The sequence below is a fragment of the Nerophis lumbriciformis genome, linkage group LG08, assembly GCF_033978685.3.
Source record: "Nerophis lumbriciformis linkage group LG08, RoL_Nlum_v2.1, whole genome shotgun sequence".
NCBI classification, from domain to species: Eukaryota; Metazoa; Chordata; class Actinopteri; order Syngnathiformes; family Syngnathidae; genus Nerophis; species Nerophis lumbriciformis.
The window spans coordinates 29,963,276-29,983,399 of NC_084555.2; the positions used below are offsets into that span (position 1 = coordinate 29,963,276).

General features: G+C 41.2%; 1 protein-coding gene across 1 annotated transcript in view; it reads left to right on the forward strand.

Moving 5' to 3' along the window:
* The first annotated feature begins 13,176 nt into the window (after positions 1-13,176).
* dlgap2a (discs, large (Drosophila) homolog-associated protein 2a) overlaps positions 13,177-20,124 on the forward strand; it is a 394,976-nt gene continuing 388,028 nt past the window's right edge. The window contains exon 1 of the mRNA XM_061968624.2: positions 13,177-13,435. The gene's annotated coding sequence lies outside the window, so the exon portion shown is untranslated. The remainder of the gene's footprint in view (positions 13,436-20,124) is intronic.

Consider the following 20,124-nt stretch of genomic DNA (forward strand, 5'->3'; position numbering starts at 1 on the left):
CCGGCTGGCCTGGGAACGCCTCGGGATCCCCCGGGAGGAGCTGGACGAAGTGGCTGGGGAGAGGAAAGTCTGGGTTTCTCTGCTTAGGCTGCTGCCCCCGCGACCCGACCTCGGATAAGCGGAAGAAGATGGATGGATGGATGGATGTTTATTTTATAGTTGTGTGTGGGGTCTCTCACATCAAAAATAATCTGCAAGTATATTTAAATACATTATAAATAGACTGTGGTCATTTTTGCATGGCGATCCTGTTATAAGGCCAGAATTATTTTAGTAAACTGTGATCTCTCAGAAGATGTTCTCACACTTGCCTGAACTGTATTTTTGGGCCCTCTGAGAAAGTGCACTGGCTTTACTATCTGCTTGAGTGGATATACAACAGTACATCCCAAATATACTTAATTGGGAGGAATGTTTTTACCATTTGAATCCCTCAGAGAAAAAATCTCAAAGCACTTAGCATTCAATTGCTTGTCACAATTTTAGAAACAGTGGAAACAGCTTAACTCATTTGCTTCACAGTGGAGTGCCATGTTATTTCTAGAATAGTGTCACTCGTTACCAACTTTATAAGTATAAAGTATGAATATAAACAAAAGCTGAGAAATGGCAAGGCTGATGCTCTGTTAACATAATGAGAACAGTTTTCTCAATGTTAATATTGGCAACATGCTGTACAGTGCATGTGAGGATGTGAGAATGTTACAGTGTTTGTTAAGATTGTTTTGTAGTTATTAGATCAATTATTCAACTTTCACGTGTTTGCATTTTATATAGTCTGATTAGGCCCAGGCGAGAAAACTTTATCTACTTGTATTTCTCGATCATTGAGACTTAAGAAAAAAAAAAGTGCCGTTTCTGTCAGCAAATTAGTGTAGTCTCCGTATCCTGAAGCTGCTACTTGGCAGTAACTAGCAGATGGCATGATTTTACTGCCTAAATGGGATGCCATAGAAATCATAACAAGTAGACAGGAACAGATTGAAGTTAGTTTTGGGAACAGTTTTAGCCAAAAATCACTTTTGTTATAATTATTCAAATACAATACACGCCTAAAATTAAGGTAGCCAAAAATATTGATACTTTGATTCCACGTTGAACACGTAAAAAGTCCAACATTACCTGCTTTTTTCAGTATCATTAGCATAGACCTAGGAACCAGGCTATGTCTAGGATGTGTCATTAGCTGTGGGTTTTCGCATTATTAGTTTTTTTATTAAGTCATAAAGTTGTTACTTAAAAAAAAGTTCATGTGAATAGCTTTATGTGAAAGTTTTGCAGTGTACAACAGATCCTTTTTGACATATTTCTGCTCAAAATATTTATGGTTCTGTCGGGTTTCGGATATTTGTCTCCGCCAATGTTAAATTAATTTCTACACCCTTGAGTGTTAGTACCAAAGGCTGTACAGCACATTTTCCTCAGAGAGTTGCGTCGATTATTTTCGTGTGAACACTGAAGATGAAAAGTCTGCTGCTGAAAAGAAGTGGAAGATATTTATTTAATTTAAAAAAAAATAAAAAATAAAAAACATGATTGAGCGTGTTTCCATTATCACTGCTAGTCTGCACCTACTGAAATGACTGTTAAAATAATATTTAAATGATGGACATTTATCCATAAAAATGTGGAGAAGCTGCTGTAATGTGTTTGAAGTACGGCTTTTGAAGGAGAAGCCGTACTGTAGAAGTCCACTCTCCAAGGTAAATGTTGTACATTATTATCACATAACTTCATAAAACTAGTGTAGTTGTTAGTTCATCATTTTGGTTTTGAACTAACAACTACAGTAGTTTTATGAAGTTATGTGATAATAATGTACAACATTTACCTTGGAGAGTGGACTTCTACAGTACGGCTTCTCCTTCAAAAAAAAACCCAAAAAACAAAAATGATGACCAACAACAACAATGGCATCCGCTCAGACATCAAAGTCAATGGACAGGCACTGGACACGGTGTCAAGCTTCAAGTACCTCGGTGCAATCGTGTTCGATGAAGGATCCAAATGGGAAGTCCTTGCCAGAAGTGCTCAAACAACTGCTGCCCTGGCAAAACTCAAGCCCATATGGAAAGACACAAACATCAGTCTGGCATCAAAGGTGAGATTACAGTGCTAACTTGTAATGTCGATCTTCCTTTACGCCTGTGAAACACGGACCTTTACAGCAGAGCTGCAGAAAATAATTCAGAACATGGAGATGAGATGCTACAGAAAACTCATGGGTATCTCCTACACCCAACATGTCACAAACGAAGAAGTCCGGCAAAAGATCAGCCAAGCCATCGGCCCGCATGATGACCTGCTCACCACGGTCATAAAGCGGAAACTGAGGTGGTACGGACACATCACTAGATCCTCAAGCCTTGCAAAAACCATCCTGCAAGGCACCGTACAAGGTGGCAGGAGACGAGGGAGACAAAAGAAAATATGGGAAGATAACATCAGAGAATGGACTCACCTGAAACTCACTGAGGCAATGAGAGCTGCTGAGGACAGAGAGGGATGGAGAGAGCTGGTCAACAGATCGTCTGTGGTGCCCCAACGACCCTCCGGGATTATGGGATAGGTTAGGTTAGGTTAGGTTAGGTTAGTTGTTAGTTCATTTCAATTAATTTCAATGGGAGAACATTGATTTGAGATACAATAAGTATTTTGAGTTAGGAGCTCTGTCACAAACACAATTAAGCCCGTAAATTGAGGTACTACTTACTGTACATAAGGGAAATGGGTTCTAATATTTATTTTGTAGCCTACGGCGGTTTGTGGACATCATTTTCGTCCATGCAGCATTTGTGTAAATGGGTGCATTCTGCTAGTTGTGGGGCTAGAAGAAGTTCACCGCAAAAAAAGAAAGACTCTTCAGTTTCTTTGCCAGAGCTTTAAAGGTAAATGGAAGTTCCTTTCCTAAGGTGTTTTTTTTGTTATTATTTTTTACATAATCATAATCCCGCTTTCGCAAACAACAATGATGAAGTTAGCATTACCAACACATGTCAGCAGACTGTAAACTGAATAATTTTCCATACAAATGGCCCATATTTTATGTCGACAAAAGTGGTTAACTATGTGTGTTGACTTGTTGGTAATAAGAAGAAGACGGTGGACCAAGGACTTGATGAGTCGGTGGACTTCGACTGGTTGGTGACATAAATGAGACAGACTTAAACCGTATTATAGAAGCTCTCACTCTTCTAATTTAGATGTAAAAATATTTTTTTTTACCATTTTATGTGGTTTGAAATGATTATGTAAAGTTGATTGTTCATCTTTTTCTCAGTTCCCAGAGCACACATCCCTAATTCAACCACATTTATTGGTTTCCCACTTGACTACCTTCAGTCTTATTAAAATTGAATTCCTTTTTTTTAGCCGTGTGCGACAAGTATTGTGCATATACCCATTGCAGGAGGAATGATTTTTTCCAATAGCCTCATAAATCGCTGCTCTACCTGGTGAAACATGGGGATGTTTGGAACCTGGCCGGCCGTCTCTCTTGGCCAACATTATAGATCTGGATTGACAGCTGCTCCCTCCTGTCTGCCGCTGTTAATCATTGAAGGATTTGAGCTGCCGGCAAGCAGCTCTGACAAGCGACCTTGAGTCCTGCTGGGACTGAAAGACTACAAGTAAAAAGCCTGCCCCCTTGTTGGAGTAAGTGAGGCGCTTCTCAGTCGGTTGGTCACAAAATTGTTAAATAACAGACTTCTAAAGTACCATGTTGCATTGTGTACTTTTTCCATTTGAAACTTTATTGTCAAATTTGCCAGAGACCGAGTCACAGCTCACAATCATAGGCCAATCCTGACGTGTGTGGGCCCACTCACACATAAACTCTGGTACCTTTTGTCACACTGATCCATGTTCGAGCACAACCTCTTTTGGCACAATTGGAAGCCAGTAGGCCATGTCACGGCACGATTACATGTACGTGCACAATGAAGCTGAGTCAGATAAATCAAACACAATTCATCATTTACTTCTCTCACAAATTAAATGACGAGGTAGGGTTGTACGGTATACAGGTAATAGTATAGCACCGCAATACAAATGATTAATTTTCGGTACGATACCGTCTCTGAAACGTACCGGTCCCGCATCCCCCCGCGCCCACGTCAAAGTCACGTCGTGACATTGCTGGTTTACGAGCAGAGGAGCATGTTCGGCGGCACACAATCACGGAGTACTTACAAGCAGACACAGTGTGTAGACAGAAAAGGGAGAATGGACGCATTTTGGTCGAAAAACTAAAGATAAAGGTGAAGCTATAACACTGAAACGCCCTCAGGAAGAGATGCTTCAAGACATGGCTAGCTAGCTAGCGGCTAACGTCCATCCGCCGTCGTCAATGTTTTAGCTACTTCTAAATCACTAATCCTGGTCTCCATGGCAACAAATAAAGTACGTTTTTTACAAGGATCATCCCTTCAGGATGAGGAATAGCTAAACATGTTTCACGACACACCGTAGCTTACCGACATCAAAATGTAAACAAACGCCATTGGCGGATCGACACCTAACATCCACTGTAACAAAATCAAGTACAGACACGTATCTAGTCTATACTACTATGATTACGTCGATATTTTTTGGCATCACAACATCTTTTTTCATTTTTGAAAACATTTATATTATGTTTATAAACTCAGGAAATATGTCCCTGGACACATGAGGACTTATGACTAGAGATGTCCGATAAATGCGTTAAAATGTAATATCGGAAATTATCGCTATCAGGTTTTTTTTTTATCGGTATCTGTCTTTTTTTTTAAAATTTTATTAAATCAACATAAAAAACACAAGATACACTTACAATTAGTGCACCAACCCAAAAAACCTTCCTCCCCACACTCATTCACACAAAAGGGTTGTTTCTTTCTGTTATTAATATTCTGGTTCCTACATTATATATCAATATATATCAATACAATCTACAAGGGATACAGTCCGTAAGCACACATGATTGTGCGTGCTGCTGGTCCACTAATAGTACTAACCTTTAACAGTTAATTTTACTAATTTTCATTAATTACTAGTTTCAATGTGACTGTTTTTATATTGTTTTACTTTCTTTTTTATTCAAGAAAATGTTTTCAATTTATTTATCTTATTTTATTTTATTAATTTTTTTTAAAAGTACCTTATCTTCACCATACCTGTTTGTCTAAATTACGCATAATAATGTGTTAATTCCACGACTGTATATATCAGTTGATATCGATATCGGTTGATATCGGTATCGGTAATTAAAGAGTTGGACAATATCGGAATATCGGATATAGGCAAAAAGCCATTATCGGACATCCCTACTTATGACCAATGTATGATCCTGTAACTACTTGGTATTGGATTGATACCCAAATTTGTGGTATCATCCAAAACTAATGTAACATATTAAACAACAGAAGAATAAGTGATTATTACATTTTAACAGAAGTGTAGACAGAACATGTTAAAAGAGAAAGTAAGCAGATATTAACAGTAAATTAACTAGTAGATTAATAATTATTTTTTACCACTTGTCCATAATAATGTTGACAAAATAATAGAATGGTAAATGATACAATATGTTACTGCATATGTCAGCAGACTAAATTAGGAGCCTTTGTTTGTATACTTACTACGAAAAGACCAGTTGTCTAGTATGTTCACTATTTTGTTTAAGGACTTAACTGCAATAAGGAACATATGTTTAATGTACCCTAAGATTTTTTGTTAAAATAAAGCCAATAATGCAATTTTTTGTGGTCCCCTTTATTTAGAAAATTACCGAAAAGTACCATAATAATTTTAGTACCGGTACCAAAATATTGGTATCGTTACACTATGATGCGGACCAGTGACGTGCGGTGAGGTTGATGACTGGTGAGGTACTGACTTCATCACAGTCAGATTTACAAACATATGAACCCTAAAGAGTATCTTATTCACCATTTGATTGGTAGCAGTTAACGGGTTATGTTTAAAAGCTCATACCAGCATTCTTCCCTGCTTGGCACTCAGCATCAAGGGTTGGAAGTCACTGCTGCTGCCCACTGCTCCCCTCACCTCCCAGGGAGTGATCAAGGGATGGGTCAAATGCAGAGGACAAATTTCACCACACCTAGTGTGTGTGTGTGACAATCATTGGTACTTTAACTTAACTTTAACTTTACACATACAAACTGTAGCACACAAAAAAGCACATTTAATAAAAAAAAACGTTATTATGGTCTTACCTTTACTTATAAGTGCGGGAACAGTGGTGTTCGTGTTGGAGGAGTTGTGAATGAATAAAATATGAAATCCGTGCTGCAGTCTGCAGGTGTACCTAATGTTGTGTCCCTGCAGTCGTTCACGCTCCTCCGGCGCGAGCAATGTTGTTTTTGCACTTTTTGGCTTCTTGTTAAGTGACTTTTTTTGGGTGGATTCGGTCTTGCACGTGGAGGGTTTGGGTGTGGGCTTTAGTTGGTGTGGCGCTCGCGTCGGGGGGTGCAGTCTGGTGCAATAACCGACACCAGGAGGCGGGGTTACGCGAGCCTCACACAGTGCATCTTCGCAGCAGTTTTATGATTGCTCAGCACAAGAAATACGTAACACACATACAGTTGGTGACAAAATACACTGTACATTATATACCTCAGCCAACTAAACTATGGAAATGTATAATATAATTCATATAGCAATACGGTCTCACTGCACAGCAGGCCAGCAGTTAGTCGAGTCCACAATCCATGGTGAGGCACAATTGAGTGACGTGCCTCAACTGGCTGCTGATCACCACACCGTCTCTTCTCAGTATTTGAACGGCAAATGTGAAAATTCAGCGATTTTGAATAAAAATAATCTAAAACTGGTGAAGTTAAATGGAAAATAACTTTACAGTGTAATCACTGGATACATATAACAATTTAATTAATATTTTTTCCTTTTACATTTTTTTTCTTTCCATGATGGCAGGTGAGGCCCCGCCTCACCTGCCTCTAGTGACCGCACGTCACTGATGCGGACAGAAATCACAAGGACTAAGTACAGTAGTTAGAGTTGGGCATCGCGTATTGATAGGAACCGGGTCTTACGTTCCAAATCTTTTGGTTCCGTCCAAATTTTTAAATGTTGATTCCTTTTTTGGATGCTCAGTCCACCAACCGGAAGAATTAGCTGCCATAGACGATCAGCTAGCTGTATCTCCATTATCATGTGCAGCCGCTCCTCTACGTCAATAATCTTTCATTGCAGCAAGTCAACTGCAGTATTATTATCACTGGAGAACCGTTGGACGAGGCTAAACATGTTATACACAGAGGAACAGCAAGCAGGAGGAAGTGTGTTACAGCAGAACGTGAGCAGATATTAACAGGAAATGAACGATTAAAAAGAGTAAGAGAGACGATCATATAACAACAACTGTTGAGCCGCTCTCTTGCTGTCTCATGGCCATGAGGCATATACGCACGGGGAAGACAGGTCAATGCATGAATCGTTGATACGAGTAGCATCATTATAGTATAGATACTAGACTGTTTAGATCAATATTCTTGTTTCTAAAATCCTTTTTTGGGGGGGTCATTTTTGTTAATGTTTACAAACTCAGCCTCCATAGCAGAACCTCCAGGTTCTGTAACAGCTTCTTCCCTCAGGCCATAAGACTCTTGAACGCATCATAATAATCCCCTCAATTCCCCCCAAAAATTGATTAACTCGCTGGAATATAAAGACAATACAACATACATCCATAAACATGGATGCATATGCAAAAGTGCAAAATATTTATCTGTACAGTAATCTATTTATTTATATCTGCACCTTATTGCTCTTTTATCCTGCACTACAACAAGCTAATGCAACGAAATGTTGTTCTTATCTGTACTGTAAAGTTCACATTTGAATGACAATAAAAAGGAAGTCTAAGTCTAAAGTAAATAAGGCGCCGGACAAAAGAGGACTTTGAGAGAGAAAAACTAAAGTATTTCAATGAGTAGTCAATAGTTTTTGCTTATTATTGTATATTATTGACTTAGTTTTGATCAAACAATTGTATGTCATAAAAAAATTATACGGAACTAGTTTAAAAATTGTATTGATATTGTTAAACAGTCAATAGCACTCACCTTAGATACATTTAAAACATACCAGTGATTGGATGATTTACTCATGGATGATCGGATTCGTCAGCATAAAACCCTGATCGAAACATTTAGATCTATAAGACATAAACAACAGGATATGTGTAAATTGCTTTTTTATGAGGTTTTCACAAATGATGTGCAACTTTTGTGAAAGTATACTCCTATGGTAAAAAAAAAAGAAACTTGGTTGAAAATAGCTCTGTGAAAATCTACTTCTTAAGTTAATTGGATTTAATGATAGTTGGGAACCGGAATCAAAACAAGGAACCGGAATTGGAACCGTCCAACTCCAAACAATGCCCTACCCTAACAGTGGTACCCCAAAAATATAAACCTATATTTCCTAACGAATGATTATTGTGTTTACAGCCAGAAAACATAAATGAAGAAAGAAATGAATAAATGAACATTTGACATCTCTTTTACTTTTATTAAAGACACTTTTGGTACACAAGGTAATGAGCAAGGGGGAGTCCACATGGAAAAGTGCAGATTTTAACCATTGCAATCATTTCTACATTTGGAAAACATCCAGTGGGCCGCAATGAAGTGTGTGTTATGTTGTGTTATGGGAAGGTAGCCCAGTTAACTGCCTTTTAATGCTGTTTTGCCAGTCCCGTGTCACCTGACTTCAAACTTGACACGTCATTGGCTGGTTCTGAGACACGATCGATTGCTTCAGTCTTAATTTACCGGAAGTCTTGCTTTTTGAAGCAGCAAATTTTTCAACACTGAATTTTTCAGCTCAAAATTTCTTTAAAATGCATTTTCATACACTGAATTTTTTTGTCAATGTAATTGCCAGCATAATTTGATGCAAAAAAAAAAAATCAGTTCACAAAATTTAAGCGCAAAAAATTCAGTTACATAAATTCAGTGTCAACAAAAAGCTTTCGTAATAAAAACCCAAATTAACCTCCATGAGTTGGAGTCCCTCGTTTTCAACTACAACTACTGGCTTCCCCGCTCAGCAGCCCGAGAGAGAAAATGTAGTATGCAGAGACAACAGTAAACATGTATTTAATGAGAGCATGTGCAGCGAGAAAGTGTACAAAAAGGTTAAGACTTGTTCAGGTGGCAACAAATAATGATCCAGCCCTGTCCAGAGGAGCGGTTTTGGCAAGAAAACACATTGTGATAGGCAAACAAAGACAGGTGTGTCATGATTGCCAATCAGGGACAGGTGAGGGAGGCAGCGCTCAGGCCAGAGATGAAGTGGCAGGAAATGAAAACACACAGGACGTGGACACAAGAATATATGAGCGCTGCTACTGCCACAGGGCAATAATGAACATTCAATAAAGTGACAATCATCAACAATAATAATCCTACAATAAGGGATGATGTTTGATAAGAAATTATCGAGTTCAAGCCTATTATCGAATCCTCTTATCGAACCGATTCCTTATCGATTCTCTTATCGAGTCCAGATAGGTTGTTGAATATGGAAAAAAACGAACAATATTTGGTTTAACAAAAGCTCGCTTTTATTATACAAGAAAAAAATAAAATCTAATAAATAAATAAATATTGACTGTTATCCCCCTAAAAATAAAATAAAATAAATAAATATTGACTGTTATTACCCAAAGTATATTATATATACAGTAACACAAAAACAACCTGTCTCTGTGATCACTATAGGTGTATAAATAATAATATAGTGTTAAATAAAATCAGTCCCTTTGGCACAAAACTGAAAATAATACAGCTCTCCAAAAAGTGCACTTCTGCTGCTATTTGACATAACTGTTTGTTATGATGCTTTGACATTTTTGCACTTTATTTCTTTATTGAAAGAAAATTCTATGAAGAGAAAAGTTGTTTGCAAATGTGGTTACAATGCTAAAAAATGAAAAGTTAAAGCTAAAAAAAGAAATACACTTTATTGAGTTAACATTATTTCTTTATAGGGGGAAAGATGTGATGTTATGAGCTAGGCCAGGGAATATAACAACTACACTACCCAGCATGCAACGGGAGTGACGAGCATGCGCAGTAGCCCCGAAAAGTGTTGTTGCATGTCGCCACCTGGCAGCTAAGAATGAGGTTATGAGCACGCTGAGAAAGTAAACGTCAAGAACTCAGCCAACACGCCTCGTCTGCATTATTTATAATTAGACAGACAAGACATATACAGTGTGATTTTGTTTTGTTTACAAGGAAAGAAAAACAAAAGTTAAAAAAGGGAGATATGTTGTATATATATGTATGTGCTGCGGTTGCTTTAAGAACGTTGCGACAGCTGCCGTAAAGGAGGTGGGTTGCTAGCCTGGTTGCTATGTTTCCGGTTGGTCGTAAAAGTGTTTGTCATGTGTTTGTACCCTGCTCAAATCTCTTGGTAAAGTTATTCATTGGATTATACCTTTTGTTTTGAACTTTATTACACCATAGAGTGCTTTTTCCGGTCCATTGTTTTTCCTGCTTTCCCTATCTGCGCCTAATGACTGAGCTACGTGACATCATTTCTTGTGATGTCACACGGGGCATAACTGGTCGGGACGGGATTCGTTCCGAGGGATTCGAATAAAGAACCAACTATTTTTCTTTACTATAGTGGTCTCGATAACGGGTACCGGTTCTCAAAAAGGGATTCGAGTCCGAGGACTCGGTTCTTTTCTTATCGAACAACCGGGAAAACCGGTTTTGAGTATCATCCCTACCTACAATACTGTGTTTGTGTACTAGGAGAGACACAGCCACTAATGCACGTCCAGTCGCTTTTTTAACTATCAGTGAAAACATTCCACAGGTGCTGCAGTCATCAATCACCTTCCAAATGCGGCGCTAAAACAGCTAATGAGCGCACCCTGGCTGACATCACACTTTAATTGGCAACAGGCACCCAGTTAAAGGCACACACTTCTCTCACAAAACATCTCTTCACTGCATACACCAGATATATTAAAGGTAAAAAAGTAACACATGAATTACTATTCAATCTATTATAATTATGTTCGTAACTGTAGTTAGTTTTTACATTTGCGTTATGATAAAGTAGTTTTTGATGGTCTTATTGCGCAAAAAAATGTTTTTGTCATGGAAATTCAATAAATAGTTTGGGAGAAGTCATGGGAAATCATTGATGGAAAAAGTATATGAACTTTGTGTATGAGACTGGAAATAATTCACAGAGTCAAGAAAAAAGCTGTTATACAGTAAGGTAAAAGTTATGGGTTATTAATGCGCAGGTGGAGGGCATTTTTTTGTAAATGACATATCAGCAGGCACAAGATATTAAAATAACGTTGAGAATTTGTTGAATTAGGTCCTGACGTTGAGCAACTGAAATCTAACATTGAAACAACATGCTTTTTGATGATGTTTAATCAATGTTGAGTTCTGACCATTTGAGTTGAGTTGAGTTGAGTTTGAGTTTATTTCGAACATGCAAGTATACAACATGATACATCACAATTTCCAGTTTCTCTTTTCAAAATGTTCGAAAAGGAGTAGGAAGAAGAAGAGCTTATTTAATCCTACCCCTTTTCTTTTACATAACAGTTGCTAAAACTTTTGTTCACTTCCTGTTCTCAATTTATTCACAATATACTCCATAAGTAATCACAATAAAAATAAATAAATAAATAAATAGTACTCGGTGAAGTAAATTACATTTCATATGGTGAGATGAGTAAGATTATTTTGAAAAAATAATCTTACTTTAGTAAGATTTTACTTAGTAAAATTTGACCATTGAATTTTGGTAATTTTCCAACCAGTACTTTACAACACAAATACAACGTTGAAACAACATGCTTTTTGACAATGTTTATTCAATGTCAGGTTGTGACCTTGATTTGAAACTTGGTATTGTCCCACCCAACAACGTGTATCCAACGTTAGACACCAAGGTTGTCTCAATTTACAAATACAACTTTTTGTGCAACGTTGTTTCAAAAGTCAGTTCTAAAAGACATGTACGTATAATCAACGTTGTGTCAATGTCTTGTGCCTGCTGGGATTTGTCAATCTGTTGCAAGAGTAAAACAAATCCAGCTGTAGATGCAATCACGCTTATCATTGCACAATGCATCTACCTAATAGACATTGACATTAGGGATGTCCGATAATGGCTTTTTGCCGATATCCGATTATCCGATATTGTCCAACTCTTTAATTACCAATACCGATATCAACCGATATATACAGTCGTGGATTTAACACATTATTATGCCTAATTTGGACAACCAGGTATGGTGAAGATAAGGTACTTTTAAAAATAAAGAAATAAATAAAATAATATAAATAAATTAAAAACACTTTCTTGAATAAAAAAGAAAGTAAAACAATGTAAAAACAGTTACATAGAAACTAGTAATTAATGAAAATTAGTAAAATTAACTGTTAAAGGTTAGTACTATTAGTGGACCAATCATGTGTGCTTACGAACTGTATCCCTTGCAGACTGTATTAATATATATTGACATATAATGTAGGAACCAGAATATTAATAACAGAAAGAAACAACCCTTTTGTGTGAATGAGTATAAATGGGGGAGGAAGGTTTTTTGGGTTGGTGCACTAATTGTAAGTGTATCTTGTGTTTTTTATGTTGATTTAATAAAAAAACAAACAAACAAAAAACCGATACTGATAATAAAAAAACCGATACCGATCATTTCCGATATTACATTTTAACGCATTTATGGGACATCTCTAATTGACATCATACGTAAGGACACAGACGGGGCTGAAGAACATGCGGTCAGAAAGTGAGGAAGGGAAAATAATGAATGGCATGAAAAATGATTACTACCACTACTGTGCTGGCTGCTATATTTGACTAGAGCAAACATCTCACTATTTCCTGCTCTTTTTCTTCCCACTGTGTCTCGCCATCTCATCGCATAACTCTCCCATCTGTTCTGGTAAAGACTCAGTGTCAGAAGTCCAGAATCCAGATTCCAGATTCCAGTCATAGTTTAGCTCCAGCCATGCTGTGGGAACCAGCAGCAGCAGCAGCATCAGCAGCAGCAGCAAATCTCAGTGTTGCCTGCCCATCCTCTCTCCTGCTGCACTGCCACTTTGCTGTGCTGCAGTACACGGTCCTCACGGCGCGCTCGCAACTCAACGCAGTGGCGGTCGCAGCATCTCACTGACAATTCCCCATCTTTTTAGCCCGGTTGTTTTTTGGGGTTTTTTTCTCCGGCACTTGTCACCAGTGAGTCTGGATAAATGTAAGGGCAAGTCATAGGGAAGACTACATGCATATGACCAGCTCAGGAAGTCTATGATCCAATGTACTTTGCACATGTGACTGCTGTCTTCGGGTGACAAATCAGCCTCTGCTCTTAGATGCCTCCTGCTTTTAAAGACTTTGCCAGGTAAGTTAGCTATCCGCATCTGATGGATTTTACTATGCACATAATATGACCTTAATAATAGCCATTTCACCTGATTATATTTTTGCTAGAAGTTGTCAGATTGATATGTTCAAGTCTGCCTGCTGTAGAATTGGTGAGCTTTGTACTAAATGATACTTGACATTTGGGGCCACAAACAGTAGTTGCACACCTGACCCATTCTTTGCTTTGTGTGTATAAGAGTGTGTTTATGGAAAAAATAATGATTTAGATGTCACTATCGGTGTTGCTGCAGCATGTGTATACTCCACAAGCGCACCAGGGAATACTGTATTCGTCTAATGCAAGCTGTCATGAGGGTGGGTCACATTTGCGTGGGCTGCATGTGTGATGTTTTTTTCCTGTGCGTGTGCTTGAACTGTCCCTTGACTGTAAGTGAGAGAGTAAGCTTACGTTGAGATAATACTCATCAGGTTTTAGGTGCCATGAGTGTGGTTAGGGACTTGGTGACCGCTTGCAGGTTTCAGGGCTTTCCCCATTTCTTGTCATAAGTCCTCCCAGTTTTTGGCCCAGTGTGTTGGAGGACATGCTGGTGGGTCCTTGCTGTCCATTGCTGCACTGCAGGCAGCCCTCTCTCCCACCCAGGGTTGCTACGTGCTACCGTACTTTGACACAGACAGCGTAGGCATATCAGTCGGTGCCATTTGAACAGATGGTTGTAGCTCAGTGCCTCCCTGCAGTCTGCACCGTGCTGTATTTGGAAGTGCAAGTGCAGTTAAAGTCTGGCATGACCATTTCTTTGCTCAGATGAATGAGTCAGCCATGCTGACAACCCCGGGATCTCTTGCTGCTTTAAATGTGCATCTGATCTCCCGCAACATTGTTTGGATTCACCAAGTGGGTTCCTTGCCATCCATCCTTGGGGTGTCCACCTACAAGCCTGCTGCTATGTGTGTCACGCTGACTCCGTAGGGATGTATATTTAGACTGCAAGGTGTGCGGCAAAGAGCAAGCGCGTCTCTTTTGGAAGTGTCCCTGCAGCAAGGTAGTTTCAAAATAAAACAACTTATTTAGGTGGGTTTATCTAGATATGTTAATCCATTTTTAATAAGTCAAAAACCTAATGAAGGATTTTATGTGTTTTAAAATGCTGCTTTCAACTGATGCCCAGCAATTAAGGTTCAAGGTTCAACTTTATTGTCCCCGCGGGGAAATTTGTCTTGGGCACAGTGCATCATTGCTTTCTTAACATACACAAAAACAACAGAACAAAAACACAAGCACAGACACAACCACAACCAGACAACTAACATTTAAACATCAGAACATGGAGCTTGATAGACATAGGTGGCACTTTGATGTAGGCATAAAATCTACAATTATTAGTTTTTTAGTGCATTAGGGCGGAACGGGGGGCCTTTCGGGTGTCTTCAGGCCCAGAATTTGGTGTCCCTTACAGACTGCCTCAGTGAACTCAAGCAGTGGTTCTCATCCAATTTCCTTCAACTCAATAGTAATAAAACCGAAATCTTACTTGTCGGTACAAAAACCATTCTCGCCAAAACCAACAGCTTGTCCATTACTCTCTGCAATTCCTCTGTCTCACCCTCCTCCCAAGTCAAGAGTCTGGGTGTCATCCTCGACAGCACACTCTCCTTTAAAGCCCACATAAACAACATTACCCGGTCTGCTTACTTTCATCTTCGGAACATTAATCGTCTTCGCCCATCCCTTACCCCTCATACTGCTGCCATACTAGTCCATAGCCTGGTCACCTCTCGCCTGGACTACTGCAACTCTCTCCTGTTTGGTCTCCCTTACAAGTCACTTCACAAACTTCAGCTTCTCCAGAACTCTGCAGCTTGGATAATCACCAGAACCCCTTCAATCCAGCACATCACCCCTGTTCTGCAGCAACTCCACTGGCTACCCATCAAACATCGCATCCACTTTAAAATAATTCTCCTCACTTTCAAAGCCATCCATAACCTCTCTCCATCATATCTCTCTGACCTGATCCATGTCGCCACGCCCTCACGTTCCCTAAGATCCTCTTCATCCATCTCATTGTCCCTTTATTTAAACTGTCCACCAGGGGTGCCCGAGCTTTCAGCCGCTGTGCCCCACATCTTTGGAACACTTTACCACCAGACCTTCGCAACTTAGATTCAATGTCCCTCTTCAAATCAAGACTCAAAACACACCTATTCCTGACTGCTTATCCATTGTAATCATCTTTTCTTTTCTCTTTGTTGTTGTTGTTGTTTTTTTATCCAATTTGATTTTATTGTCGTGATTTTGTACGGTGTCCTTGAGTGCCCAGAAAGGCGCCTTATAAATAACATTTATCATTATTATTATTATTATTATTACGTCCCTGCCTCTATGCACACATGCATGTAGAAAAGTTTGACTTTTGCATTAGCTCAAAGGTATAGTGTGGCATCCATTCATAAATAATGGATGAATGGGAATAAACTGCATGATAGATACAGATTTTACAAGCAGCACGGTTGAACATGTGGTTAGTGCAGCCGGGAGGTTGTGGGTTCATAGGTGTGAATGTTGATGGTTGTGATTGACAGGATGCAAGGGGGATACCAGAGGGGTCACTCGTGACCCTGTTGTTGTCTCATAACTTTTCCTTAAGCCATATGTTAAGCCAAATAGATGGTTATCATTCAAAGCAAGATTATTTTGCCAGTATATATAAAGATTCCGGGCTTCACGGTGGCAGAGGGGTTAGTGCATCTGCCTCACAATACGAAGGTCCTAAGTAGTCTTGGGTTCAATCCCGGGCTCGGGATCTTTCTGTGTGGAGTTTGCATGTTCTCCCCGTGACTGCGTGGGTTCCCTCCGGGTACTCCGGCTTCCTCCCACTTCCAAAGACATGCACCTGGGGATAAGTTGATTGGCAACACTAAATTGGCCCTAGTGTGTGAATGTTGTCTGTCTATCTGTGTTGGCCCTGAGATGAGGTGGCGACTTGTCCAGGGTGTACCCCGCCTTCCGCCCGATTGTAGCTGAGATAGGCTCCAGCGCCCCCCGCGACCCCAAAGGGAATAAGCGGTAGAAAATGGATGGATGGATGGATATAAAGATTCCCAGGCCCTGAGTACTGTACTCTATGTGTTTTCACAGACATTTTTAGAAACAAAACTAATCATTTTGCCGCACTCCTGCCTCGCATGCCTGTTTATCTGTCAAGACCAGGCACTTTCCCACAATAATCCTATTCAACAAAGTTCAGTAAACTTCCTCGGCTCTTACATAAGCATTCAGTCCCAGAGGCTTGCTATTACACAAAAATGATGATATTATGGTATTCCACACTGTCATAATCCTAAATGAATTCAGCTTAGAAGGCTGCATGTTCAAAGATATGGAAGTAACAATGCAGTTGATCAACATTAGAACGTGTTACTTGTATATGTCCTCTCAGTCGACACAACCGCTGACATTTTCCAATAATTCGGCAGCCTTTGCCCTTGCAAAGTTAACCTTTATGGCTGTCCTCACCGGAATGTTGTGGAATTTTGTACAAAAGTAATGGCTGGGTACCAACCTCTTACGGTGGATGTATAAAGTGAATTATTGTTAAACTCCCTGAATTCTAATTAAAAAAAATAAAAACAGTTGAAAAAAAAAAAAAAAAGCACGACCCCGAACGACAAACGGTAGAAAATGGATGGATGGATGAAAATAAAAACAAAAAGCATTTACAAAATTTCAATACGCATTTTGTAATACACTTTAATGGATTTTGTAATAACATATTGCAAAAATGTTTAGAAAACGTGGGTGATGCACCTTTTTTGAATACAATGTAACAATAATAAACTCCCAACATTGATGCCTTAATTAGAAAAGCAATCACAGAAATGCAATGCATCAAATATTTACATTTACATAGCAACATTTTTGAAAAATATGGTGATCAGGACTGTAGAAATTCTGTCCATAAAAGTTATGAACAGAATCGGTGACAAAGGGCAGCCTTGGCGGAGTCCAACCCTCACTGGAAACGGGTCCGACTTACTGCCGGCAATGCGGACCAAGATCTGACACTGATTATACAGGGAGCAGACCGCCACAATAAGACAGTCCGTTACCCCATACTCTCTGAGCACTGCCCACAGGATTTCCCGGGGTACACGGTCGAATGCCTTGTCCAAGTCCACAAAGCACATGTAGACTGGTTGGGCAAACTCCCATGCACCCTCAAGGACCCTGCCGAGAGTATAGAGCTGGTCCACAGTTCCACGACCAGGACGAAAACCACACTGTTCCTCCTGAATCCGAGGCGTAGCCTCCTCTCCAGTACACCTAAATAGACCTTACCGGGAAGGCGGAGGAGTGTGATCCCACGATAGTTGGAACACACCCTCCGGTTCCCCTTCTTAAAGAGAGGAACCATCACCCCGGTCTGCCAATCTAGAGGTACCGCCCCCGATGTCCACGCAATGTTGCAGAGTCATCTCAACCAAGACAGCCCCACAGCATCCAGAGCCTTAAGGAACTCCGGGCGGATCTCATCCACACTCGGGGCCTTGCCACCGCGGAGCTTTTTAACTAACCTCAGCCCCAGAAATAGGAGATCCCACCACAGATTCTCCAGGCACTGCATCCTCATAGGAAGACGTGCTGGTAGGATTGAGGAGTTCTTCGAAGTATTTCCTCCACCGATCCACTACATCCGCAGTCGAGGTCAGCAGAACACCATCCCCACCATACACGGTGTTGACATTGCACTGCTTCCCCTTCTTGAAGCAGCGGATGGTGGTCCAGAATCGCTTCGAAGCCGTCCGGAAGTCGTTTTCCATGGCTTCCCCGAACTCCTCCTATGTCCGAGTTTTTGCCTCCGCGACCGCTGAAGCCGCACACCGCTTGGCCTGTCGGTACCTGTCTGCTGCCTCTGGAGTCCTACGAGCCAAGAGAGCCCAATAGGACTCTTTCTTCAGCTTGACAGCATCCCTCACCGCTGGTGTCCACCAGCGGGTTCTAGGATTACCGCCACGACAGGCACCAACCACCTTGCGGCCACAGCTCCAATCGGCCGCCTTGACAATAGAGGTACGTTGGGCCTGCCAGGTCTGTCTGGCATCCTCCCCCACCATCGCAGCCAACTTACCACCAGGTGGTGATCGGTAGAAAGCTCCGCCCCTCTCTTCACCCGAGTGTCCAAAACATGAGACCGCAAATCCGAAGACACAACTACAAAGTCAATCATGGAACTGCGGCCTAAGGTGTCCTGGTGCCAAGTGCACATATGGACACCCTTATGTTTGAACATGGTGTTTGTTATTGACAATCTGTGACGAGCACAAAAGTCCAATAACAAAACACCACTCGGGTTCAGATCCGGGCGGCCATTCTTCCCAATCACGCCTCTCCAGGTTTCACTGTCGTTGCCAACATGAGAGTTGAAGTCCCCCAGTAGAACGAGGGAATCACCCGGGGAAGCACTCTCCAGTACTCCCTCGAGTGAATCCAAAAAGGGTGGGTCTTCTGAGCTGCCGTTTGGCGCGTAAGCGCAAACAACAGTCAGGACCCGTCCCCCCACCCGAAGGCAGAGGGAAGCTACCCTTTTGTCCACTGGCTTGAACTCCAATGTGCAGGCTTTGAGCCGGGGGGGCAACAAGAATTGCCACCCCAGCACGCCGCCTCTCACTGCCGGCAACGCCAGAGTGGAAGAGAGTCCATTCCCTCTCAAGAGAACTGGTTCCAGAGCCCTTGCTGTGCGTCGAAGTGAGTCCGACTATATCTAGCCGGAACTTCTCCACCTCACGCACTAGTTCAGGCTCCTTTCCCCCCAGCGAGGTGACGTTCCACGTCCCAAGAGCTAGCTTATGTAGCCGAGGATCGGACCACCAAGCGCCCTGCCTTCGGCTGCTGCCCAGCTCACACTGCACCCGACCTCTATGGCCGCTGCTATGGGTGGTGAGCCCATTGGAGGGGGGACCCACGTTGCCTCTTCGGGCTGTGCCCGGCCGGGCCCCATGGGGCCACCAGGCGCTCGCCATCATGCCCCACCTCCGGGCCTGGCTCCAGAGGGGGGCCCCGGTGACCCGCGTCCGGGCAAGGGAAATCTGGGTCCTTTGTTTGTGTTCTTCATAGAGGTCTTCGAGCTGCTCTTTGTCTGATCCCTCACCTGGGACCAGTTTGCCTTGGGAGACCCCCGGACAACGTAGCTCCTAGGATCATTGGGACACGCAAACTCCTCTACCACATTAAGGTGGCAGCTCAGAGAGGAGGTGTTTAGTTCTGATGTGTTTGTGATTTAGTTTCTGTTTTCAGGGCTTCTTGGTTATGTTTGGTTGCTAGGAGCCCCACCTGCTTCTGATTAGCGATCAGGAGACTCACCTGCCTCTGATCACTAACCAGAGAGCTTTATATGCCAGTGTCACCCTGCCTTCCTCACTGGGCCATATTTCGCGGTTCATGTTGGCTCTACGCTATTGCTTTTGTGTCACGTTTTACATATTTAGACATTTGTAGTTTGACCTTGAGCTTCACGTGCACGTTTCAGAGCACACTTTTTTTGGGGTATTTTGCCTTGTTAAGAATTAAAAACTCAGCTTACCTGCATGCTCCCTGTTGTCCTCCGCATCATTTGGAATCACCGCCAACCAAACCATAATGCAAAATAAGGCACCGTTATTATATACCCCGTTGTTACACAACCTCCACCTAAAGCTTCATTTGAACAC